General features: G+C 41.0%; 1 long non-coding RNA gene across 1 annotated transcript in view; it reads right to left on the reverse strand.

Annotated features, from left to right (window-relative positions):
• Positions 1-26,919, reverse strand: part of LOC118352865 (uncharacterized) — a 36,483-nt gene extending 9,564 nt beyond the window's left edge. Inside the window, exons 1-2 of the long non-coding RNA XR_004810749.2 lie at positions 26,613-26,919; positions 26,250-26,359 (exon numbers count right to left, since the gene is read on the reverse strand). This is a non-coding gene — a long non-coding RNA (uncharacterized LOC118352865). The remainder of the gene's footprint in view (positions 1-26,249; positions 26,360-26,612) is intronic.
• Positions 26,920-27,272: the final 353 nt, after the last annotated feature.

Here is a 27,272-nt window from a genome sequence, read left to right on the forward strand (position 1 = left end):
TGCATAAGTAGCAATATGAATAGACCTTAAAAACAGTGCTGAGTTGACAAAGGAGATAACTCTAAACCATTCAAATAAATTACAGTACATGCACATATTTTTGTAATTTACTGTGTATATGCTTTTTATCAATTTTCTAAAATGCATATGGAGTGGGGGAGGGATGAATAAGCAGAGCACAGGGGATGTTTAGGGCAATGAAAATAATATGAACCTATGTCATTATGCATTTGTCCAAACCCACAGAATGTACAACACCAACAGTGAGCCCTAGTGTAAACTATGGATTTTAGGTGATTATGATGTGTCAGTGTTGGTTCAGCATTTGTAACAAATATACCCTCTGGTAGGAGATGTTTTAAATGGGAAATGCTATGTATGTGAGGGGGAAAGAGGAGTATGGGGAATCTCTGTATCTTCCCCTTAATTTTGCTGTAAGCCTAAAACTATTCAAAGGAAAAATAAAATTTTTAAAAATGTTTTTAGGTAAAATTTAAATACATATACACAATACTTGAAATGTATCATAAACCTAAATCTAGGAGCTCAGACTGTTCAACTTCTAGAAGAAAACATAGGAGAAAGTCTTTGATTTGGGGATAACGCAAGGATCTCTTAGGCTGAAAAGAGCATGAATGGCAAAAGAAAAAACTGACAAATTGAGCATCATTAAAATGAAAAACATCTGCTTCTCAAAAGACACTGTTAAGAAATGAAAAGGCAAGCCATGGCCTGGAGAAACACATATATGATAAAGGATTTTGGGCGAGTCAACAGTTTATTGCTTCACATTTCCAAGTCCACCCTTCTTCGCCTGCTCCGTGATCCTGGAGGTGGGCTATGCAGAGATTTCACCTGTGACATTTGGAATGATGTTGTGCCAGTAGGGGATGCTGGAGGGACACTGACGGAGGAAGGAGATTTCCCTTCCTGTTTCCTGCAGAGTGCAGGCTTCCTTGCACTGGGCTCCTGTAAAGGGCAGCTTCTCTAGCTCCCAGTTCTGATAGCATAGGGCAACCAGCAGTGCCCAGCTGCTAGAAGCTTCTCTCAACACCTTCTCAAAGTGGTGTGCCACTGCTAAGTGAACCTGACTGTGAGCCACTTCCTCCAGCACCCCTCAGGTGACTTTGCATCAAGTTCCAGGGTTCGGCACCTCCCTGTGGACAATATCACAAAAAGTAGATGTCCTCTGGTGAGCCACCTCAGTGTCTCTTTCACCATCCAGTGAGCTGTGCTGTGCTCTTTCCAACAGGTCTGGAGGTTCTTTTCAGACAACTAGATCTTAGCCCTACCAGTAGTGGGGCATTTGCTATTCCTATATTCGTTAGAGCTCTCTTTGACTCTTACAAGCCAATTCTCCATTATTTCAATCTCCTGTTAATAGTTTTCCTGATTGAAAAAAAAAATAGTTTTCCTGATTGGACCCTAACTGATATGACCTATACCCAGAATGTCTAAAGAAATCTCACAACTCCATAATAAATAAAACATACAATACACTTTAAAATGAATGAAAGATTTAAACATTTCATCAAATAAGATCTTTTATCTTTTTTAAGATTTTATTTATTTATTCATGAGAGACACAGAGACAGAGACAGAGAGGCAGAGACACAGGCAGAGGGAGAAGCAGGCTCCAAGCAGGGAGCCCAATATGGGACTCGATCCCGGGTCTCCAGGATCACAACCTGGGCTAAAGGTGGTGCTAAACTGTTGAGCCACCCGGGCTGCCCAAGATTTTTTTTTTTTTTTTTAAGATTTTATTTATTTCAAATAATATCTATGAATGGCACATAAGCACATAAAAAAAGATTCTCAGTATGATTAGTCATTAGGAATTGCAAGTGAAAACCACAATGGCATGCTGCTACATCACAAAATGGCTCAAATAAAAAAATCTGACAAAACCAACTACTAGTTGTTAAGGCAAAGCAACTGGAACTCTTATACATTGTTGGTGAGAAAGTAAAATGGCTCATCACTTTGGAATTTCTTACAAAGTTAAATATATACTTATGAACATATCTCATTGTTTTAACCTGCAACTCTTTAATGACAAATGATATTGAGCATCTTTTTGTATGCTTATTTGCCATCTGTTTATCTTTTTAGTGAAGTGTCTGTTCAGATGTTTTGCCCATTTTTAAATTGGGTTGTTTGTTTTTTTACTATGCAGTTTTAGGAGTTCTTTGTGTATTTTGGAGATAAGTCCTTTATTAGATATGTGTTTTGTACATATATTCTCTCAGTCTGTGACTTTCTCATTCTATGTATGTATGTAACAGTATCTGTGCAAAGTTTTTAATTATAATAAAGTTCAACCAGTCAATTTTTTCTTTAATAAATCGTGTTTTTAGGGGCACCTGGGTGGCTCAGTCAGTTAAGTGACTGACTTGTGGTTTCAGCTCAGGTTGTCATCTCATGGATCATAGGATCAAGCTCCGTGCCTGGCTGGCTCTGTGGTCACCAGGGACTCTACCTGAAGATTCTTTCCATCTGCCCCTCCCCCAACTCCTGTGTATGCACATGTGTGCTCTCTTGCTCTCTCTCAAATAGAGGTGGTGGAAGGGGAGGAGGGCGGGGGGTGGGGGTGAATGGGTGACGGGCACTGAGGGGGGCACTTGACGGGATGAGCACTGGGTGTTATTCTGTATGTTGGTAAATTGAACACCAATAAAAAATAAATTTATTATAAAATTAATTAATTAATTAATCTTTAAAAATCAATCATTCAATCAATCATGTTTTTGGTGTTGTATCTAAAAAATTATTGCTAAACCCAAAGTTATCTAGACATTCTCCTGTCTCCCTCTAGAAGTTTTATAGTTTTGTACTTTGCATTTAGGTTTATGATCAATCTTTAGTTAATTAAAAACAATTTTTTAAAGACTTCATTTCTTTATTTGAGAGAGAGACAGAAAGCTCAAGAAGGGGAAGGTACAGAGAGAGAGGAAGAAGCAGACACCTCACTGAGTGCAGAGCCTAATGCGGGGCTGATCCCAGGACCCTGAGATCATGACCTGAGTTGATGTCAGATGCTTAACTGACTGAGCCACCCAGGCACCCCTGAGTTAATTTTTGTGAAAGGTAGAAAGTCTGTGTCTAGATTCCTGGTTGATTGGTTTGTTTGTTTATGCACATCTAGCAATTCCAGTACTATTTATTGAAGACTATTCTTTTTCCATTGAATTGCCTTTTCTCCTTTGACAAAGATCAGTTGATTATTATTGAATGTAAATTTTACTTCAATAGGGCACCTGAGTGTCTCAGTCCATTAAGTGCCTTTGGCTCAAATTGAGATCCCAGGATCCTGGAATCAAGCTCCATTTGGGCTCCCTGCTGAGCAGGGAGCCTGCTTCTCCCTCTCCCTGTGCCTGCTACTCCCTCTGCTTTTGTGCTCTCTCTCTCTTTCTAAGATTTTATTTATTATTCATGAGAGACACATAGAGAGAGAGGCAGAGACTTAGGCAGAGGAGATGCAGGCTTCATGCAGGAAGCCAGATGTGGGGCTCGATCCCCGGTCTCCAGGATCATGCCCTGAGCCAAAGGCAGACGCTCAACTACTGAGCCACCCAGGCATCCCTCTATTTCTGTCAAATAAACAAACAAAATAAAATCTTTAAAAAACTTTTCCTGCAATGAGATTGACTCAAAGGAAAATACATGTGTACAAAACAAATATATATATTTATTTATAGTCTAAAGAATTCTTCTTTATTCTGAGTCATGAACAGTGGCATCACCCTCACATGCCTCTGTTTGCAGTCCATTGCATCATAGTTATGCAATTGTCATATTTTTTTTATTGGTATTCCATTGATGATGCACGGAGGCTTTATTGGTAAGTAAAACTAAAAAAAACAGAATACGCTTTGGGAGATTTCAAAACATGAATTCACCTTTTTAAAACAAAAGGCAGATTGAAACAATATTTGTCAGAAATACATATTTGTCAGAAAAATAAACAAAGCATGTGCTTTAGACACAGTAGAGTGATTGTCAAGGTATATAGGAGGGTATGTGGAATGATCATAAAAAAGAGTGAGTGAGTGAATGAATGAATGAATGAAAACAAGTGAGTGGTCTTGCATAGATTATTGATGATAATTCTGGCATCCTGATGGTTGCTACTAAACTGTTATTTCCTTCTTCCTGGGCCCTGGGCTACTTACCTAGAAACTACATTTCCCAGCTCCCTGCAAACCCCACCTCCACCTACTTATGACCATGTGGAAAAATTTTCACCTCAATGTGATGTGAGTAGAAGTGACTACAATTTCCAATTTCATATTCTTAAAGATATGTGCTTCTGTGCTTTATCCTCCTTGCCTTCTTGCTCATCAGAAATGATCACAACTGAAGCAATCTTGAAAACCATATGTTGAAGATAGCAGCCCTGCCTTGCTGCTCTGAGTTGCTGCATGACTTTGAGGAAGAGCCTATAGCATAGAGGAAGTTAGCCCATCTTTGGGAAGGTGAGACTCTGCATTAGTATTTGTGAGATATATCAAAGCAGGGATAAAATGGGGCTGAATAACATCAAGAACTGTTCTGCCTTGAAGAACACCCTTCCCACCCCATCCTTCCATGGTCTTCATTCTTCTTCCTTTTTTAAAAAAAGATGTTTACTTATTTATTTTAGAAAGAGTATAAGAGGGGCAAGGAGCAGACAGAGAGGGGGAGAATCCTGGAGCAGACTCCCCACTGAGCAGGGAGCCCAGTATAGGGCTTGATTCCAGGATCCTTAGATCTGACCAGAGCCAAACTCAAGAGTCAAGTGCTTAACTGATTGACCCACCCAGGCACCCCTTATCTCCATTCTAAATGACTATGACAATAGCTTTTGATCTGGTGTCCTGGGGGCCCACCAGTCTATACTGGAAGAGTCTGCATTAGCCTTTATGGCACTCTCTGGCCCCAAAGTTATGTATCCAAGTTCTGGTTGTGGCGAAAAAGATAAAAGTTAGCAGCACCCTCCTACTCAACCCCTCTACCAGCATGCACACACAACACACACAATGGGTTCCTGGGCACATAGAGGAGAGGAGGGTAGTCTGGAAGGAGTGAGAGGATTAGTATGAATATTTTGTTAATATAGGCAGGTCCATACTGAATCTGGCATCCTACTAAAAATTGTTTACCACCACCAACCACCACCATCCCCAACACTGAAAAGTAAGTACTACAGTTACTTTTCATATTAACATTAAGTTAGTGTTAAATGTTTGTGTTGTGTGTCCTTTTGATCCTCTTTTTGCATCATTTTGTTTTGGATGTGTCTCTTATAAGAGGCATATGGTTGATTTTTTTTTTTTTAACACAATGTGAGTCTTTGTCCTCTACTGGAAGATTTAACTCATTTACATGTATTGTTTAGATTATGTATTTTGGTTTTGGTACTCTTGCTTATGAGTCATACTTGTTTATCATTCTAATTACTTTTTTCCTGTCTTTTCTTATGCTGGCTGGGTTTTGTTTGCTTTTCTTTTGCTGTGATTTGGAAGACAGATATACGATTTTTTAATTCTACTAGAGTTTAAGCTTTTAAAAATATATTTTTTATTTCAAAAAGACCCACACATCTTTATTATCAAGTCTATTTATAGCCTAACAAAATATCAGTGTTCTTCTAAAAAATATATTGCTTTATATCTGTCCCTTAGCAAGTCACCTCCAAACGAGATGATACAGAATCTCCCCCCTCCTTTTTTTTTTTTTTTACTTAGGGGGAGCATGGTAAGGATCTTGGACTTGGCACAAAATAAACATGTAATTTATCACACATACTGACACCCAGAAGTCCAGTTTTGATCTTCTTCAGTGATCCTTTTGAATTACAGCTGATCTTATGATTAGTTTTATTAGAATTTCTCAATAACGTGGGATTTTTCTTCTGTTTCTCAACCTTTTTTTACCCCCATGACATACATAGCAAACGACATTCACATACAAGGCACAATCTCATGGACATAACCTTTTATTAAGGAACATTAAACATTCTGTAGAGAAGTAAAATAAATAACCCCCCATACATTCTTTGGCATGATATTTATAAAAGCATTTTATAAAAAGCATTTGCCTGCAGCTCAGGCCGTGATCCTAGGTCCTGGGATTGAGTCCCACATCGGGCTCCTTGCAAGGAGCCTGCTTCTCCTCTGCCTATGTCTCTGCCTCTCTCTCTGTCTCTCATGAATCAATAAATAAAATCTTAAAAAAAAATACGAAGCTGTATTTAATTTAAAGTACATCTTCTAATAAATTTTATTTTTTCCCATGTCTTTATAGTGTAGATGATATTAGGAAAGGAACAAGTGTGTGTTGTTGCAGAATAAACGGTGAGTTAATCTTCTACTGTTGAAAATTATCACAGAATTGAATCACATATATCTATGTGACTATGAATACAACATGTTGCCTTTGCATCATTAGTTTGGTTTTGACTTGGTCATCATCACTGCCATGTGACTCCTAATAGAAATGATAATAAGGCCATGCTCTTTCTTGCACCTGCTAGAGTTGGATGTAGTCTTTGGATTTGATTCATCTCCCCTACCTCATTCCCTATTAAGAATTTATCTATAGGTAAAATTAAGAAGAAAATGAAAGTAAGTCTAAGAATCATGACTCCCAGGTACTGAGATCATTCATAATCCCCACAGCTCTTTGGTGCCACTGGCAGGGGGTAATCTCCACTAGTTGAGGCTGCGATAAGATAGACTGTGGGTCATGTTCAATTTTGGTAGTCTCTGTATCAGCCCTGTTTTCATTTCTCAAGAAAGCACATTGTAATTCAAGGGACTGAGAATGCTTGATTATATTTGAATGCACTCTGAGTTTTCACAATTAATTTCAGATTAGACAATATTCCAATCAAAGAAATACAGTGAATGATAAGACAAAAACGGTATATTCTCCACCTATTTTAAGAGATGCAATATTAGAGCTATGATTAAACTCCAAGATAATTAGGTCTCTCTGATTTAAATAAAACACGCCAAAAGAAGCCCCCCCAACCCCCCCTACCCCGCAAGCCCCACTTTTATTGACGTGTGGCGTACATATGCTAATTTATTTTTAACAGATAAATAGCTTTCAAAATTCAGTTCTTGAACCACCCTTAGTCATTAATGTCCTGGGACAACTGTGCCACTGATGACGATGTAGCAAGGTGATACAATCATAACTGCTGGGCATCATATTTCTTGAGCCATAAAATTCATGAATGAACAGTGTCTTTTGACTTTCCTCATTGTAAGCTGTTATTTCAACACTTTTTGGTTGAATATATAATTGCCAACAATTCAACATTCAAAATTAGAAGCCTAGGGGTGCCTAGGTGGCTCAGTCGGTTAAGCATCTGCCTTAGGTTCAGGTTGTGATCCCAGGATCCTGGTATCAAGCTCTGAGTCATGGAGCCATCATTGAGTCATTGAGTCATCAGTCATTGAGTCATCGGTCTCCTTGCTCAACGGGGAGCTTCTTCCTCTCCCTCTGCCTACCACTCCCCCTGCTTGTGCTTTCTCTCTCTATGTCAAATAAATAAATAAAATCTTAAAAAAATTAGAAGCTTATAAATGAAAAGTAAGTTTCTTGTCCCCCTGTCCTCCAGGAGAAGCAGCTATGACTATGGTTTCTTGGGTATCCCTCTGGAAATATTCAACATAATCAGTGAATTTTCAAGGTGTATGTGCGTGTGAGTGTGTGTATTGGTTAGGTTGCATACAACAGAAAGGCCACTATCTTGTCTTAACCAGGTAGGAGTTTCCATTTCTGATGAACAAGGTGTTTGGAGGATGGCAGGCATGGTCCCATAGCATGGTCACCACAGAGTCAGCATGTTGTTATGACAGTGTCAATGTCTGGTCACACCTCTCTTTTTTCTCCCTCATGCTTAGTGTGTGACTTTTGCTTTCTTGCTCATTGTCTCGCGAGTTGGCTGCTACACTCTCATATCTGCACTTCAGAAACCAAACAGAAGAACGAGGGAAGAGTATGCCTATATTAAAGCAAAACGTTCTCAGGTCTCCCAGCTGTCTTCCATTTATATCTCATTGGCCACATGGCGTCACATGGCCACTTGGAGAGAGTCTGGGAAGCAGAATATCTAATCTGGGCCCACTATCGCTCTCAACAAAATGTCTCTCGGGAAAGAAGGACAGCAATAATTGCATTCTATATCTGCCAATCCTACTTGGCTTTTTTCACTTAACTATGTGATTCCACATGCTTTCTCTTCTTAGAATAGACTTGCAATGTCAGTTAGATTCATTTATGTCTTTTTATTCATTTCACAAATAAGAATGTGTTGCTCACTTAGGTGGCAGAGGGAGACTAATTGCTTTCCAATATCCGTTTCTGCTATTTTTAAAACCTCTGGTTTTTAAATGGACAGAAGATGGGGCCCTGGGTGGCTCAGTCGGTTAAGCTTACTCACTTGCTTGCTTTTTTTTTTTAATATTTTATTTATTTATTCATGACAGACACACAGAGAGAGGCAAAGACATAGGCAGGGGGAGAAGCAGACTCCCTGCGGGAGCCCGATGAGGGACTCCATCCCAGGACCCTGGGATCATGCCCTGAGCTGAAGGAGACGCTTAACCGCTGAGCCGCCGGCCATCCAGGCGTCCCAGTTGGTTAAGCTTTCAACTCTTAATCTCAGCTCAGGTCTTGAACTCAGAGTCCTAAGTTCAAGCCTGGTGGTGCCTCCCTGCTGGGTGTGGGACCTGCTTAAAAAAATAAATAAAATAGGGATCCCTGGGTGGCGCAGCGGTTTGGCGCCTGCCTTTGGCCCAGGGCGCGATCCTGGAGATCCGGGATCGAATCCCACATCGGGCTCCCGGTGCATGGAGCCTGCTTCTCCCTCTGCCTGTGTCTCTGCGCCTCTCTCTCTCTCTGGGACTATCATAAATAAATAAAAATTAAAAAAAAAATTAAAAATAAATAAATAAATAAAATAAAACTAAATAAATGGACACAAGGCAACCGTAAATAAGACAAAATTTCTAGGTATCCTTTCACCAAAATGTAACTATATGACTAAGTTCTGGCCTGTGTGATGAGAGCCAGGGTGATAGATACAACTACCATACCAGGTCCTGCCTTTGAAGAGGACATGTGTGCCTGCCCCTTCCTGTTTTTCCCTTCCTTCTAGGGTCTGCACTGTGGACTTTGTGGCGCTCTTTATGCAGAAGGGATGCTGCATGTAGTAGCAGCCAGGTTTACATCCTAACTACTACCTCCACGAATGTGCCATATTCTGGGAGTGGGGCCCAGGAAGCAAGAAAGGAGAGAATTATTTTCTTGCCTTTAAGGAGCTCCAAATCTCCTCACGAGGAAATACCTCTGAAATCATGTGATCAGTGCTGTGGTGGACCAAGGACCTTTGGAGCTCAGCAAATACACTCACCTGCCATCCTCTCACCTGTCCATCCAAGCAGCTCTCCAGCCATTCACACTCATCCGTAGATGGATTTTCATCTATCACCCACCACTCATCCTTCCATTCAGCAGTCCCTCTCTCCCACGCAGCTTGTAAGGATCCTGCAGTGATTGCTTGCAGAGAGTTATGCAGAACTCATTCTGATGTATTTTTCTAGAATCAAGCCAATCAGAATGCACTTTTTACCACCATTTTAACAGACGCCAAGATCATCACACACATGCAATATAATAAGATTTCTGATTCAAATCACATAAGACATGCTACTTTGTGCATATTTTTAGAGTTTCCTCAATAAGAAAAACGATATGTTCACTACTTTTTCTCAAGTGGTCCCTCCCACTTCTCCTGAGTCGGATGTGACGCCAGTCCACAGTACAGCCAAGCCTGGGGAAATTCAGGCAGAGAGGAAGTGTGAGTTTGGTGTCATCCATAGCAGTGCATTCCCCTAATTCTCCAGAGAGCTCGGGTGACTACAAAAGAAGCCCAGCAGATTTCATTCACCTCCCAGGAACAAGGCTCAAACTCTTCTTCTTCTTTTTCTCAGGCCACTTAAACAAACACACACACACACACACACACAAAATTTCTTTTTTGAGAGAGAAAGAGCATATGCAAGAGGGGGGTGGTAAGGGAGGAGGGGGAGAGAATCTTAAGCAGGCTCCATGCCCAGCAAGGAGCCTGACACAGGGCTGGATCTCACCACCCTGAGATCATGAACTGAGCTGGAAGCAACAGTTGGACCTTAATCAACTAAGTCATCCAGGCGCCCCTTAAACAAATTTTGAAAATTCATCCTAATAAAGCGAAAACCAAGGATGCAGATTATGGCAGGAACATAGTCAAGCATGGAATTTTCTGTTTCCTTTAATGAGAAAACATAGTTGTTGCTAATAAATAACATAGCTCAAAAAATAAGAAAGTAGAAGCTCACGTGTTGATCCCCCAGGAACAAATATGAAATGTTATTTATCAAACACGCTGTGAATTATGTGGTTTAAAATATTCAAGAGCAAACTTCAAACACATTGAATTGAAGCCGTTAAGTCACATTACTGACCTATCCTGCTGTGGAGATTCTGGGTAGAGGTGGTTCCAGGCACTAGGCAGCTGGGCCCTGGAGGCAGCGCACCCAGGGGAGAGGAACCGCTCTTTAGCTGGTGTTAGGTGTCCTCAGAGACTCATTACACTCTCCAAAGCTCCTCGGATTACCAGGCAAAGTTGCCTCTCACAATATTTGCAGAAGGAAGCAAAGCACTGTCCTTCCAAGCTCACCTCTATGTTCAGAGTCTGTAGAAGTCTGTCTCCCTATTAAATACTTAGAAAGTAGCTAAGAGCTAAGCTTTTGTTGAGCTCTGGCTTCAGGATGAATGAGTTCCATCTCCTAGAACCAGAGTGACCTTCCAGGGCCTCAATTCTTTCATTCCTAAAATGAGATTAATCATAATGGCACTTACCTCATAGAGTGTTATGAGAATCACAGCCCTCGGTTGGAGATAATTATCATTACTTACATGTAATTATTACTAGTAATACTTCCTCCAGACTATTGCATGGATTGCAGGATGTCCAAATAAATAAGATTTTAGGGACTCCTGAGACTGGCAGCGAGGAGGCAGGGCGTGTAGAGGTTAAGAGTGGAGGCTTCTTGCCTGACTTCCTTCCTGCCTCTGTTTGCTTCTGGCCACTTAGAAGCTGCGTGCCCTTGGGCAAGTTACTTACCCTCCCCGAGCTTCTCTTTCCTCATTTCCACAGTGAAAATAATAATGGTGCACATTTCACTATCTGGAAGGAGGCTGGGCCAGAGCATCTGAGCTGTTCAAAGGGCCCGTACATGTTCCCATGTCCTTCCTACTCTATTAATAGGATAATTATGTTATTCTATCAACAGTACCTATCTCAAAGGGTAGTTATGAGGCCTGAGCACTTGCAGAGCCCTTTCCAATAGTGCCGGGCAATAACTATGTGGCATTAATGTTATTATTACTGATCATCTGCAATCTGTAGATTAGGAAAAGCAAGGCCCAGAGAGACTGAGACCGCATCCCAAAGCATGAGGCTGGCTAGTGGGTGGCAGGGCCTAGAATCCAGGGGTTCTGTTGGGGGCCCCCTGCAGCTGCCCAGCCTGGGAACTAGACAGTTCCTCTGCCTCCACTCCCCACCCCACCCCCGGGGGTGGGAGGGGGGGTGCAGAGGCACCCTGGGAACGGAAAGCTGGCTGTGCTCCAAGTCCCAGGGGCCCTGGAGTCCTGCCCCCGCTGCACCCTCCTGCAGCCCCAGAACAAAGTAGGCTGCGCCGCGGAACATTCCAGCCCCCCAGGGCCGGGCGGGACCCCGCAGAGCCCCCTCCCCGGCCTCCGCGCCCGGCCCGCGTGCGGACGCGATTGCACCGGAGGAATTCGCCGCCCCCCGCCCCCCCCACTAACCTCCCGACCCGCCTCGCAGGAGGCCGCGGGCCGCGGGGGGCGGGGCAGACGGGCGCCGGGGCTCGGCCGCTGGGCTCCGGCCCGGCGGCCCCACGGCCTCACTTCAGCCTTTATAAGAAACGAATGCAGCCTTTTGTTAAGAAAACAGGACGAGGAGAACTAGGGAAAGGATCTCCGTGCATCCTACCACCCCGAGACAACTGCTGTTGATTCGGATTGTGTCCCTCCAGACCTCCCCACGCGCAGCACACGCACGTGCATATTAGCAGGAAAGGGCTCGTGCAATTATACCGTTTTTAAATTTTTTAAAAGATTTTATTTATTCATGAGAGACACACAGAGAGAGGCGGAGGGAGATGCAGGCTCCATGCAGGGACGCCAATGTGGGACTCGATCCCATGACCTTGGGATCAGGCCCTGGGCTGAAGGCAGACGCCCAACTGAGCCACCCAGTACCCCATACTGTCGTTTTTAAATTAAGACTTTAGTTTTTATTTTTATTTGTTTTTAAAGATTTTATTGATCTACTCATGAGAGACACAGAGAAAGAGAGAGAGGGGGTCAGAGACACAGGCAGAGGGAGAAGCAGGCCTCATGCAGGGACTTGATCCCGTGTCTCCAGAATCAGGCTCTGGGTCCAAGGTGGCACTAACCCGCTGAGCCACCCAGGCTGCCCCAGACTTTAGTTTCTAGAGCAGTTTTAGGTTCACAGAAAATTGAGATAGTGGAAAGTTCCCATGTACCTCCTGTCCCCATGTACCTGCTATCCCCCCATATACCTATCATCCCCATCCTCACAGTTTTCCCTATTATCATTATCCTCATCATCCTCACATTATCCCTATTATCAGCTTGCATTAGGGTGGTACATTCATCACAATTGATGGATCAGTATTGATACACTACTATTAATAAAGCCCATAGCTTAATTAAGCTTTCTTCTTTGTGCTATAAAGTTCAGTGTTGATAAATGCATAATGTCACTGGGCCCCCCCAGGTGGCTCAGTGGGTTAGGCTCCAGACTCTTGATTTCAGCTCAGGTCATTATCTTGGGGTTGAGAGATGGATTCCGAGCCCCACACCCCCACAGTTGGCTGTGTGCTCAGCAGGGAGGCTGTTGGAGATTCTTTTCCTCTGCCCCTCCTGCTGCTTGGCACTGGTGCTCTCTGTCTCTCTCTTTCACATAAATAAATAAATCTTTTTAAAAAAGCATAATGTCATGTGTCCCCCATTACAGCATCATACAAAATAGTTTCACTGCCCTAAAAATCCCCTGGGCTCCACCTGGTCATCCCTCCCTCCCCCTGGGACCTGGTGCAACCACTGATCTTTTTACTGTCTTTCTAGTTTTACCTTTTCCAAAATGTCACAGTTAGTCATACAATAAGTAGCCGTGCTTTCTTACATCAGGCTGGCTTCTTTCACTAAATAGTATGCTTTTAAGGTTCCTCCGTGTCTTTTCATGTATTAATAGTTCATTTCTTTTTAATGCTGAATAATATTCCATTGTATGACTGTACCACAGTTTGTTTATCCATTCACCTTTGGAAGGACATCTTGGTTGCTTCTTGTTTTTGGCAGTTGTGAATAAGGCTGGTATAAACATTCATGTGCGAATTTATTACATATTTTCCAGCTTGCTTTTTTAAAAATCACATCATGAATGGCTTTCAGTATTATAAATATAGATCTATATCATCACTTTAATGGCTACATAAGATTCTATCACAGTTTATTTACCCAGCTCCTACTGTTAAACATATAGCTTATTGTCTCTGATTCTGACCCCATAAACATGCCCCCAACTTGTTGATCTACATTTGATAGTATCTTGTAGATAAGGCCTGGCTGCCTGAGTCTTGTGTTCAAATCCCAGACACCTCACTTACTTAACTGCATGACCCTGAGGCAAAGTTTTTAATTCTCTATGATTTGTTTCCTCATCTGCGAAAGGGAAATAATAATTGTGCTTATTGTGAAGATCAAATGAGCTGATACCTGTGAAGCATTTAGAACAGTTTAGAACCTGGCACATGTAAACTCATAGTACAATGTAGCTCTTATAATAGACAACCAATACAGAACCTGAGAAGCTAGGGTGTTCTATAGTCTTTGATGGTTGTTGGTTGAAATCACAAAGAATATTGAGATATTAGTGGTGAAGGGAGAGGCTGAAACCAAGCTCTAAAATCTTTAGTGAGGGGTGCCTGGGTGGCTCAGTCAGTAAGCTCCCAACTCTTGGTTTTGGCTCAGATCGTGATCTGGGGGTCATGAGATCAAATCCCTCGTGGGGCTTCATGCGCAACAAAGAGTCTGCTTGAGATTCTCTTCCTCTGCTCCTCCTTCTCCTCTCTCTCTCTCAAATAAATAAATAAATAAATAAATCTTAAAAAATAAAATCTTCAATGAGCGATTGACAGTAACCAGTCAGCTGGTAGAAGGCTTCAACAAGAATAGGGACTGTTAAAGTCTAAGGACACAAACTTCAAGGGAATAGTGATTTTGTAGAGAAAAGGAGAGATAATCTAGAAAAGTCAAAGTGAAAGGAGAGCAAGGAGGACCCCTAGTCTACCCCTGGGCTTGTGATCTATGTGGTATACTGCATGAAAGGGCTGTAAGAAGAGTGATGTTCTCAGGCAGAGCCAGATTTCAGTGAAAGCAAGAAGGGAAAATGAATGTTTGGAAAAGAAATTAAGGATTTAGGGCATACTGCTGAGGGCAGACCTGAGGTTCAGGTCACAGTGGAAGAATGGGGAAGTTAGAAAGAGAGGGAAATTGGATTAAATTAAGAGATGTACATAAGAGTCTACATGGTGGTGGATGACCATCAATGGAGGTTAAATTATATTAGTTTTAAAATTTTTTAGATTTAATTTTGAATTTAATCAAATTAATTTTTAAACTGAAAAATCTATCATATGGGGATGTCTGGATGGCTCAGTGATTGAGCGTCTGCCTTTAGCTCAGGATGTGTGATCTGGGGATCCTGGGATCGAGCCCCACATCAGGCTCCCCTCAGGGAGCCTGCTTCTCCCTCTGCCTGTGTCTCTGCCTCTCTCTGTGTGTCTCTTATAAATAAATAAGTAAAACCTTAAGAAAAAAAAAAGAAAAGAAAAATCTCTCATATGATTATATGTTTCTTCTTCTTTATTCTGTTCATAAGTTTTAATGATTAATTTTGAATTTATACCAACCCTGCATTCTTAGAATAACATAAACTTTCAGGATGTATTTTCTTTTTTATATATTGTTGAAATCAATTTGCTGTTATTTTGTTCAGGACTTTGTGTTTGTGTTCATTAGCAAGACTGACACATTCTCTTTCTTCTAATATCTGTGGTAGGTTTTAGTGACAAGTTATGCTGGCCTCATAATTTGAGTTTGGGTATGTTTCCTCTCTTCTATTTTCTGAAAGAGTATGTGCAATCATGATATTTTTCTTTCTTAAATATTTATTAGAATTTTCCAGTGAAGCCATCTGGGACTAGAGTTTTCTTTGTTGGAAGATTTAAATTATGAATTCCATTTGTTTAATAGACATAGCACCATTTAGATTTTCTATTCCTTCTTTGTGGGTTTTTGTAAGTTGTAGTTTTTTAGCATCTTTCTCAAACTTGGATTTTCGATGTATTTGAAGACAGAGCTTGTTCATCATCTTATTTTTATAATGTTTGTAGGATCTGTAGCTTTATCCTTTTCTCATTCCTAATATTGGCGATTAATGCCTTCTTTCTTTTATCGGCTTTCCTATGGGTTTTTACGTTTTATTAATGTAAACCCAGAACTATCCTTTGACTTTGATTGTCCTATGTACTTTATTTTTTTGTTATATGAGTTTCTGCTTATCTTTATGGATTCCTTTATACTTTTAAACATTTAATTTGTTGAAACACAGAGTTACCGTATGACCCAGCATTACATTTCAAAATATATTCAAGAGAAATGGAAACATATGTTCACTCAAAAACTTGTACATAAATGTTCATAGCAGCATCCTTCATAATAGCCTCAAAATGGAAACAACCCAAATGCCACCAACTGATAATGGAAAAACAAAATGTGTTCTATCCACACATATATCCATATCTATACTGTATTAGTTTGCTAGGGCTGCCATAACAAAATACTACATTCTGGGTGGCTTAAACAACGGAAATTTATCATTGCAAAGTTCTGGAGCCTAGAAGTTCAAGATCAAGATTTGGCAGTTTGATTTCTCCTGAGGCACCTCTCCTTGACTTGCAGACTATACATTCTCACCGTGTCCTCATATGGCTTGTTCATGTGCGTCCTTGACATCTCTCCCTCTTCTTATAAGGACGCCAGTTCTGTTGGGTGAAGGTCCCACACTTTATGACCTCATCCAACTCTTTAAAGACCGACCCTATATAGAAACAGTAGGGGTTAGGACTTCAACGTATGAATTGTGGGGGATATAGTTCAGTTCATAACAATCTTGTTGCATGCTTGCTAACTTTCATTGCTGTAAGAAATTCTCTGTATGAATATGCCCTGTTTTATTTATTTGTACTACTGGTGATGGGCATTTGGCTAGTTTCCACTTTGAGGGTATATGAGTAGTGCTTCTATGAACATTCTATATCTTTTAGGTGAATATTACACATTTCTGTTGGGTATGTTGGGATGCCTGGATGGTGCAGTCAGTTAAGTGTCTGACCCTTGGTTTGGGCTCAGATGTGATCTCAGGGTTGTGATCTCTGGATCATGAGATTGAGCCTCGAGTTGGCGCTGAGGTCAGGGCAGAGTCTATTTGAGATTCTCCCTTTCTCTCTGTCCCTCTCCCTCCTAATTCTCTCTCTCTCTTTCAAAAATAAATATTTAAAAAAACATTTCTTTTTAAAAATATTTTATTTATTTATTCATGAGAGACACACACAGAGAGAAGCAGAGACATAGGCAGAGGGAGGAGCAGGCTCCCTGCGATGTGGGACTCGATCCCAGGATTCTGGAATTATGAGCCAAAGGCCGATGTCTGTTCAATCACTGAGCCACTCAGGCATCCCTAAAAAATATTTCTGTTTGATATATATCTAAGAATTACTGGGTCCTTATTTTCAACTTTACTAGATACTGACAATCATTTCTTCCATAGATCAATTTACATTCTTAACAGCAGTTTCTGAGAGTTCTGTTTGCTCTATATCTTTGTTAACACCTGGTATTATCTGGGGTTTTCCCCCCATTTTTTTTAGTCAATTCTGGAGATAGTGTGGAATATCTTATGACTTTAATCTGCATCTCCTTAGACTAGTGAAGCTGATTGAAGTTGAGTACTGCTTCTGTGTTCATTGGATATATTTTATTGCAAAGTGGTTATTCATTTCCTGTCATTTTGTTATTGCTTTGTTAGGGATTTTAAATCTCTTCTGACCACATAAAAACACCCCATATTTCAGTCCTGTTTTAAAAAAATCTTTACTGGGGAGCCTGGGTGGCTCAGTTGGCTCAGCATCCAACTCTTAGTCTCAGCTCAGGTCATGATCCTAGGGTCGTAAGATTGAGCCCCAAGTGGAGCTCTATGCTCAAGGTGGAGTCTGCTTGGGATTCTCTTTCCTTCCCTCTGCCCCTCCCCCTATGCTCTCTCTCTCTACAATAAATAAATCTTTAAAATCCAAATAAGTAAATAAAAAATCTTTATACTACAAGGTTATGAAGATGTTCTCTTATGTTTCTTTCTAAAAGTGCTATTGTTTTTGCCTTTATACTTAGATACTCCAGTCCTTTGGAATTATTTTCACATGTGACCTGAGATAAGGAACAAAATTCTTTCTTCCATATAAACATCCAATTAGCCTGACACTGTATATTAAAATGTTTTCTTTCCCAATGTACTGCCATGTTCTCTTTGCTATAAATTAGGTGACCAAATAATTATCTATTTATTGGTTTATTTGTCTATATTAGGATGACATATTTTATCATTCTATTTCTAGTTTCTCTTTTTTTTAAAGATTATTTATTTATTTATTTATTTATTTAAGAGAGAGTGAGAGTGAGAAAGAAAGAGCATGAGTGGGGAGGAGGGAGAAGCAGGAGCTATTCGCGGGGAGCCCAATGTGGGGCTCAATCCCAGGACCCTGGGATCATGACCTGAGTGGATGGCAGATGCTTACCCCACTGGGCCAGCCAGGCACCCCTCTAGCTTCTATTAGCTTGAAATTTATATCCTTTTTTATTACTCTATTAGTGTTTACCCTAATAATTACAAATCAGTCTAATATTAGTTGTTGTTTTACCTTCTTCTCAGATAATGTAAGGAATTTAGACCACTTTAACTCTGTTTATCATCCTCCTTGACTACTGTAATTTTAAAAATGCATTTTATTATTTTTTTTAAAATGCATTTTAATTCCATATACATTTCAAACCTCACAAGATTTTCTTTTTTTTCTTTTCCTCTTTCTCCTCCCCCTCCCCTTCCTTCGTCTTCTTCCTTTTCTTCCTCTTCTGCTTCTGATTCCCTTCCTCCTCCTCTTTTCAAGAGTCAATTAGACTTATTTATTTTTCTGCTTGTTTTGTTGCTCTTCATTTCGTCCTACATCTCTCTATTTCCTTTGGATATCTTTTTTCCATTTGCCTGAGGAATAGCCTTCCGGGTTCCCTTTGAGTCAAATCTGCCGGTGATGAAGTCTCTGAATTCTTATTTGTCTGAAAATGTTTTTATTTCAACTTAAATCTTGAAGAATATTTCTGTTCAGTGTAGTATTTCAGCTCTCTGATTATATCATCACATTGTATTTTGGGCTTCCTTGTTTTTTTTTTAGATTTTTAATATGTCATTCTAATTACTGCTCCTTTAAAGAAAAGCTGTCTGTTTTCTGTCCTAAGATTTTCTTTGTGTCTGAGCTTGTGGTTTGTCTATATGTGATTTTCTGTTTCACATTTTCTTTATGAGTTTGTAGAATTCTTGCATCTTTCACCAGTTCTAGAAACTTCTTAACCATTTTCTCTTCAGATATGTTTCTATGTGATTTCTTTCTCCTTATGTAGGGACTCCAGTTACATGTCTGTTAAAACTTCTCAGTATATTGCTTCTTTTATTTCTATGTTTTATTGAATTTTGACTCTCTATGCTATCTGGATATTTCCTCAGTTCTATTTTTTAGTACATTAGTTCTCTCCTCAGCTTTGTCTCCTTTGTCATGAATTCCACACACTGAGTTCTTATTTGTCAGTTATGGTATTTTTCATATCCAGAATTTCTATTTAGTCCTTTTTTATGGTTTCCAAGTTCTTTGATGAAGTTCAGAGGGAATACGAAGAGTTACTTGGCATAGTCACAAACAGGTAGACTCTTGCCCTGAGACTGACTTTGCAACCATCTGAGGAGCTACTGTAACTTACTTCAACATGGACAGTGCCCAGGCAGTGAACAAGCTCTCTGTTAACCAACAAAGAGCTTCTTGGTTTTTGGATGGAAGTTCCAAGGTGAATGGGCAACTTTCTGCTTAGAAGTCTGCTAAAAACAAATCAGTTCAGGAAGGCCTGATGGGTGGCTCAGTCAGTTAAGTAACAGACTCTTGGTTTGGGTTCAGGTCATGATCTCAGGGTCTGGAGATCAAGCCTGCCTCAGGCTCTGTATTCAATGGGGAGTCTGCTTGAGATTCTTTCCCTCTGCCCCCCACCCCCACTCGTGGTCTCTCTCTCTCTCTCTCTCTCTCAAATAAATGCATAAAACTTAAAAAATACCAACAAACCAGCTCAGTGGACTGAGTTACATGCTGTTTGCCCCTCTGGGTTTTTACTGACTCATTGGGGCAGTGGCCAATGGCCTGGCCATATGATCAGGAAGATGGACAATGGAAAACTGGCCTATTAAAGGGATGCTTGGGGTGCCTAGTCGGCTCAGTTGGTAGAACATGCGACTCTTGATCTCAGGGTTGTAAGCTTGAGTCCCATGTTGGGTATAGAGAGTCCTTTAAAAAAATTAAATCTTTAAAAGAAATTAACATAAAGGGATGCCCATTTAGGGCACAGCCCAACGGAAGCCATCATGGGAATTTGAGGGGTGCATTAAAGTAGAACACGTCAGTGTCCTTCTTATTTGTGCTGGGTTGCAATTTATGAGAGCAACTGAGTGCTGACACTTGGAGGCTAACACCATTGAAAGATTTTCATTACTTACATTTCCTGCAGGGGGCAAGTTACACCACACAGGGCCATATGGAGAAGCATGAGTGCTGGTGAGGAGACAGAGAGGAATGAGGGGAAGACACAGGCCACAGCCTTTATTAGGGGTTCTTTGGGAAAGGCAAGGCAGCCAAAGGTGACTTGTTTAGGATTGGCTAGTTTGACTAGTTCATCTGGGCTTTGGCATATAGGGGCTGTCACTAGTTGTCTGGTCCCCGGCCCTGGGTGGTTTGGGATGAGGGATGTTGGTGTGGTGTGTTAGAGTGAGAGCAGGTGTTCAGATTACGGGCTCCAGGTCACAGGTGAAATATACACAATTGGGACTGTCAGTTTGGCCTGAGATTAATGGGTGCCAAACAGACAAATACCGAGTCTAAGAAAACACTGTTTGAACATCGTTATAAGAACTCCCTTTCAGGGATCCCTGGGTGGCGCAGCGGTTTGGCGCCTGCCTTTGGCCCAGGGCGCGATCCTGGAGACCTGGGATCGAGTCCCACATCGGGCTCCCGGTGCATGGAGCCTGCTTCTCCCTCTGCCTGTGTCTCTGCCTCTCTCTCTCTCTCTCTCTGTGACTATCATAAATAAATAAAAATTAAAAAAAAAAAAAGAACTCCCTTTCAGGATCAGGTCATTGGAGCCAGTGAGTAGATATTCTGGTGTGCCCATCTGAGGTAACCATGTAGGTCCATGAAATAAATGGTCCTGGGGGCTGCGACAATGCAGATGTGGTGACTTTAGATGGATTCCTTTTGTACCCTCTGAGGTGCAGCATGCCGATAAGAACTGTTCCATCCTCCAATAAGAGAGGCAGAGACTGCAGATGGCTATGGGGAAATTTCCTGGGGAGAAGGACCTGAACATAGCTGCCAAGTGGGACCAATGCTGGTGGCACAAGGAGGCTGCAAATGGGTTCTGGCAAGAGCAAACACTCCCGCCGGGCTTTGCATACTCAACTCAGAGTGCTGTAGAAAACCTGGAACTGAAGACTCTCTGCCAGTCTGGACCACCAAGTCACATTTCTTCAGACTAAGGAACATGCTCTATAGTCCATAATGTCCAACGATGGGCAGACATTCTCCTCCCCAGTCACAGAGATAGTTTGATAGGAAATTGAAGTGGTGGATTAAAATAGTGGTTGTCTAAAATGAGAGTAGAGAGTAGATACTGGCATGAAGTGTGGCTTAATGCCTGCATGAGTGTGGGCTCATATTCAACATTGGGATGCCAAGGCAGGGTCCCCACTAGATAGATTCTTCTGCTTTTTCAGTGGATTTGGGGAATGGGGGTAGGGGGGTGGATGCCAGTATGTCTAATAACCATCTTTTCCCCATGGGAGGAATTGCATAGACATACTATACACTTGTTAGACTAGCATCCTTGACTATGGTCTAGACCAGCACAGAGGCTGAGCCTAACATCCCTTTCAAAGGTGGAAAGACTTGGGTATAAGTTAAAAGAGGAACTAGTAGCTGAGGGCAAAGGGATTAATGAATGTGTTATGCAATGAGGGAAATTCAATAATACGTTAACACCTTGAAGGGGGTTCAGAGCAAGAGATGATATTGACTCTTAGCTGGATTATACCAGATGCCTGAAAGGGCAAGCCAACATGACTGAGACCAGTCTTACTTTTGGAGCCTGACGAGATCAAATGGAAACCTCCAAACCTGAGTGATACTGCCTCGGGACACGTTTTGGTCATATGATATGATTATGGACTGGACTAATGATCAGTAACTGAAGGGCACTGTAGTGACATGCCGATATCTTTTAACACTTATTTTTCTGGTTACATCTACCATAGTGTGATAACGATGTAACATTGCATTGTTGGCAAAATTATAATACTGATCTTGACAGTCAGATGTATTGGGAAATTGAGTTAAAAGCCTCTCATCCGGGATCCCTGGGTGGCGCAGCGGTTTGGCGCCTGCCTTTGGCCCAGAGCACGATCCTGGAGACCCGGGATCGAATCCCACGTCAGGCTCCCGGTGCATGGAGCCTGCTTCTCTCTCTGCCTCCCTCTCTCTCTCTCTCTCTCTCTGACTATCATAAATAAATAAAAAAAAAATTTAAAAAAAAAAAAAAAGCCTCTCATCCCTATCTCACAATGGCATCTCCAAATGTTACGTATTGTTGGACTGTTGTTTTGTATATGTTATATAAATGTTATATCAAATGTAGATGCTGACAGGGTTGATCATTTTGTTATAAGGGAACCATGACCAAAAACCCGGGGTGCCCTGAGCTTATAAGAAAGAATATATCTGCTCTTCTTCCTGGGGTCCTATAACAGAGCTTCTAAGCCCCTGGAATTTCCCAAGTGGTCAGAATGTCTTTGTTATTCATGAACCTCTTGGATCACTCCTGAGTTTATGCTAATGAGTTGAATCTTGCTGAGTCCTTTCATAGCTTTGGACAGGGGCTGATCGAGCTGTGATATCAGCCTGACCTCCCAACCTCCGGGAAGAGAATGGGGCCTGCAGATTGATGGCCAATGATTCAATCAGCATGTCTTTTCAATAAGCCCCAACAAAACCTCGAGATACTGAAGCTCTATGGACACACTGGCAGAGTGAAATGAACTGATGCCATGGGGAGACGGCCTAGAAGCATGGTGTTGGGGAACTTCCCAAATCTTGCCTTTTGTGTCTTTTCATTGGCTGCTCTTTTATAATAAAACTGCAATCATAAGTATGGTGCTTTCCTCAGTTCTGTGAAAATATTGAATCTGGGACTCCTGGCTCAGGTGGTGGAGCCATGTGACTCTTGATCTTGGGGTCATGAGTTCGAGCCTCATGTTGGGTGTTGAGATTATTTAAAAATAAAATCTTAAGAGAAAAGAAAATATTGAACCTATGGGAGTCATGGGAACCCTTGAATATGTAGCCAAGTGGTCAGAAATGAAGATGGCCTAGGGACCCCCAAAGTGTGGCCGGTGTCTGAAGTGGACTTTGATGTGAATTCCAGGTAGTCACCATCTGAACTGTATTGCAGTAGACCAGTGGGTGTCAGAACAGACTCCGCGGTTTTTATCCCCAGCCCCAAAAGGCTGTTAAGATACTGCACTCAGCTTCTCTACCTCTCAAGTGCTCCTTGTGGACTCACCTGATGCCCACTGCAGAAAGGCAAACTCCAGATTTCCTTTTTCTGAATTTTAACACTATAATTTTTCATTGTCTTGTTAGATCTTCCATCCTCCAGTCAGATGTATTTCATATTCTGTCCAGATTTTAGTGTCCTCAGTTTGGTCAGCATTATCTAGTCTACCATCAATGGAAACATAAATCCCTCTTTCCATAGATTTTTTTTTCTTTGTGGTGAAATATACATTGACATGTGATTTATCATTTAAGCCATTGTAAAGAACTCAGTGGCATTTAGTACATTTTCAATGTTGTACGGTCATCACCACTATCCAGTTCCAGAACATTTTCATCACCCCCAAGAGGACACCTCACATCCATTAAACAGCTACTCCCCTTGTACCCTCCCCCAGCTCTGGGCAGCCACTTGTCTACTTTCTGTCTCTATGGATTTGCTTGTACTGGAGATTTTATAGAAATGGAATCCTACAGTATGTTGCCTTTTGTGTCTGACATCTATCACTGAGCATGTTTTCAAGGTCATAGGTTTTTATATACAGTGTTTTCTTTGTTTTCTACATATTCTATGGTTACTGTTTTGATTTCACCTTTGATTCAGAAGTCACTTAAGAGATGGTATTCTAATTTTTGTTCTAATTTTTATTTTTCATTGACAGTTTTAGTGCACTATAGTCAAAGTGCACTTTTTTTTTTTTTAAGATTTTGTCTTTTTACACCCAATGTGAGGCTTGAACTCACAATCCCGAGATCAAGAGTTGCATGCTCTACTAACTGAGCCAGTCAGGCATCCCTCCATTTTTTGGTAAATCCTTTTCTTTATGGCTTACTGTACTTTTAATATTTACATATGTCTCATGGAGGCTTGAAAATAAGAGTCTCTAGATTCAGATTCTACATATAGAGATGTATATGCTTTATATACCTATTACCTGTCTAGCTAGTTAGTTAGCTATCTAGTATCAATATTATAAAATATGGTATTTGGAATGTCAGAATCATAACTTTTAGTCTATGTGATTTGTCAAGGTCTGAGAGATGTGAGTGAAAGCATCTTATTACAATTCTATTTCTGTATTTATTTCAGTATTGTATTATATTGATTAGTCCTTATAATTTTTATATTTTTACTTAATGCATTTCAATGCTATTATTTGTTACAGTGTTTATTGGCTCGAATTCAAACTGTTATTATTCTTTTAATTTAAATTCTTGTTAGTTGACATACAGTTTAACATTGGTTTCAGGAGTAGGGTTCAATGGTTCATTACTTACATATAGCACCCATCGTGATAAGTACCCTCCGTAATACCCATCAGACATCTATCCCATCTCCCACCCCCCTCCCTCCATCAATCTTCAGTTTCTTCTCTATCTTTAAGAATCTCTCATGATTTGTTTCCCTCTTTTCTCCTTCCCAAATGTTCATCTGTTTGGTTTCTTAAATTCCACATATGAGTGAAATCATATGGTATTTATCTTTCTCTTATTAACTTATTTCCCTTAGCATAATACTCTTTAGCTCCATCCATGTCATTGCAAATGGCAACATTTCATTCTTTATGATGTCAGCCTGTTATTATTAACAGAACTCTTCTCTACTTTTTGTTTGCCTGCAATATGTTTGTTCCTGCCTTAATTTCAACCTTTCCAGGTTCTTTTGTCCTAGGCCTCAGTCTTTTGATAACTCATAATTGGCTTTCATTTTCTTGAAAAGTGAGATTATATCAGTTTGATTCATCCCTATAACAGGTAGATTTGGCCTACTTCTGTAATATTTTGTGTTCTCTGCTTTTATGCTTCTGTGTGGTCTGTTTCTGTTTGTTGCTTTCAGATAATTTGGAAAGTAATCCGAGTGTTTTTAGTTCTCCTGGTGGTTATCTTTGTCATTTGAAATGTCTTTGACTGATATTTCTCCATTTATCATTTCAGAAGAGAAACAATGTCATTTTCTCTCTCCTAAGAAAAATAAGGACATTAGTGGTTTAAACAACTTCCCTCGCAGCTGCTGTGGCAATGGTCTGGCAGTTCTTCAAAAAATTAAATAAATAATTATCATATGATCCAGTAATCCCTATTACAAGTATCTACCCAAAGGAAGTGAGTGAAAGCAGGCGCTTGAACAGATATTTGAACACCCATTTTCATAGCAACATTATTCCCAGTAGTCAAATGAAAGAAGCAACCCAAGTGTCCATCAACAGATGAATAAATAAGCAAAATGTGGGACATACACAGAGTGGAATATCATTCCGCCTTAAAACTGAAGGAAATTCTGAGACATGCCACAACATGGATAAACTTTGAAGATACTATGCTAAATGAAAGGACCCAGTTAGGAAAGGACACAAACTGTAGGATTCCTCTTTCTCTCTCTCTCTGTTTAAGATTTTATTTATTTATTTGACAGAAAGAGAGAGAGAAAGCCCAAGCATGGGGGAGCGGCAGAGGGGGAAGCAGGCTCCCCTCTGAGTAGGGACCCTGATGCTGGCTCGATCCCAGGACCCCCAGGGATCACCACCTAAGCCAAAGGCAAATGCTCAACCAACTGAGCCACCTGGGCACCCCTGTAGGATTCCTCTTCTACAAGTTTCCTAAAATAGTCAAGGACACAGAGAATGGTGGGGGCTCGGGGAGCTACTGTACTATTTAATGGATATAAAGTTTCAGCTGAGGAAGATGAAAAGGTTCTGTGGATGGATGATTGTGGTGGTTGCACAACAATGTGAATGGATTTAATGCCACAGAACTGTACATTTGAAATCAGTTACAATGGTAATTTTTATGTTATGTATATTTTACTGTAAGAAGAGTAAACAGGGGTGACTGAATGGCTCAGTGGTTAAACATCTGCCCTTGGCTCAGGTTGTAACCCCAGGGATCTGGAATCGAGTCCCGCATCAGGCTCCCCTCCCCACAGGGAGCCTGCTTCTCCCTCTGCCTATGTCTCTGCCTCTCTCTGCCTCTCTCATGAATAAATAAATAAAATTTAAAAACAACAACAACACATTTTATAGTTTTTTTTTTCTTTTTTCATGATAACTCTCACAACTGTATTATTTTCCTGGTCAACATAATCATTGCAGTTATAAGTGTGCAATTGTATGTTTAAATAGATTTAATGCTTACCATGAGTCTTTTGACACCCCCGTTTCCTCCTATGTACATTCTTAATTTGGATTCATCTTTTGGTTGGTTGTATTTTTTTTTTCATGTCTTCAAATAGAGCAATAGATTTCCTGTTGATGGGATGAATGAGAAGAATGTAACTTTTTGTGTGACATCCTTGGAGGGGGGCCTTCCAGCCTGGAGGTAGGACAGCTCCCTGCTGTTGTTAGCTCTGGGATGTAGCTCCATCCCCTTTGGCCCCCCTCACTTCTTGCCTAAACCTTGTCAATTGTCTCTTCATTGAATTCCCCTCAGTTACCCAGTTGGAGCCAGCTTCTGTTCCAGCAGGGACTATGGGCCTCTCCTCCCGCACCCCTTACTTACCTCCTGTCCCCTTTCTCTCTCTCTCCTCCATCCCCTCCCTATTTTTACTTCTTCCTTTCGTCCTTTGGTGACAGGTGGTATTGGGTTAGCATATCACCTTCTTCATCTGCTCTGTGGTTGCCCTTGCCCTGGGTGGTCAAGAACAGAGTATTCCTTCTTTCTGAATGGCTCAATATTCTGGCTGATTTTCAGAACATGCAGTCTATCTCTCAGCCTCTCAGAGCCCCACCCTGGCCAGCAGTCCGACAGGCTCACAGTCCCATCCTATGCTTTTTTCCTTTATAGACAACCCATTTTATTTACTAGTCTGACATCTTGGGAGGGGTGGGTGAGACCAAATCTGTTACATCAGTGTCTAGATGGAGCATTAGCTAGTCAGGCCAAGACATTATGAGTCGTATTTTTATTGCTCTCCCAATCCTTGTATGCAGCTTTTATTGTGCTAGGAGTTTAAAATGTAATAAACAAGGAGAAAAAAAATATTTTAAGTCACTCTGGCTAAAGACTCCAGCCTAACAAAATCCTTAACAGACCCTTGTAAGTCCTGTTGCTGGGGAGTATTTGTCCAACAGACCTGGAACCGTTTAAAAAGAAGGAATGGGGGTTTGGTTAACATTAAAGAAACACAAAGATTTTTCATCTGGCTCTGGGGGAGACCAG

This window comes from Canis lupus, chromosome 30 (assembly GCF_003254725.2).
Source record: "Canis lupus dingo isolate Sandy chromosome 30, ASM325472v2, whole genome shotgun sequence".
Lineage (NCBI taxonomy): Eukaryota > Metazoa > Chordata > Mammalia > Carnivora > Canidae > Canis > Canis lupus.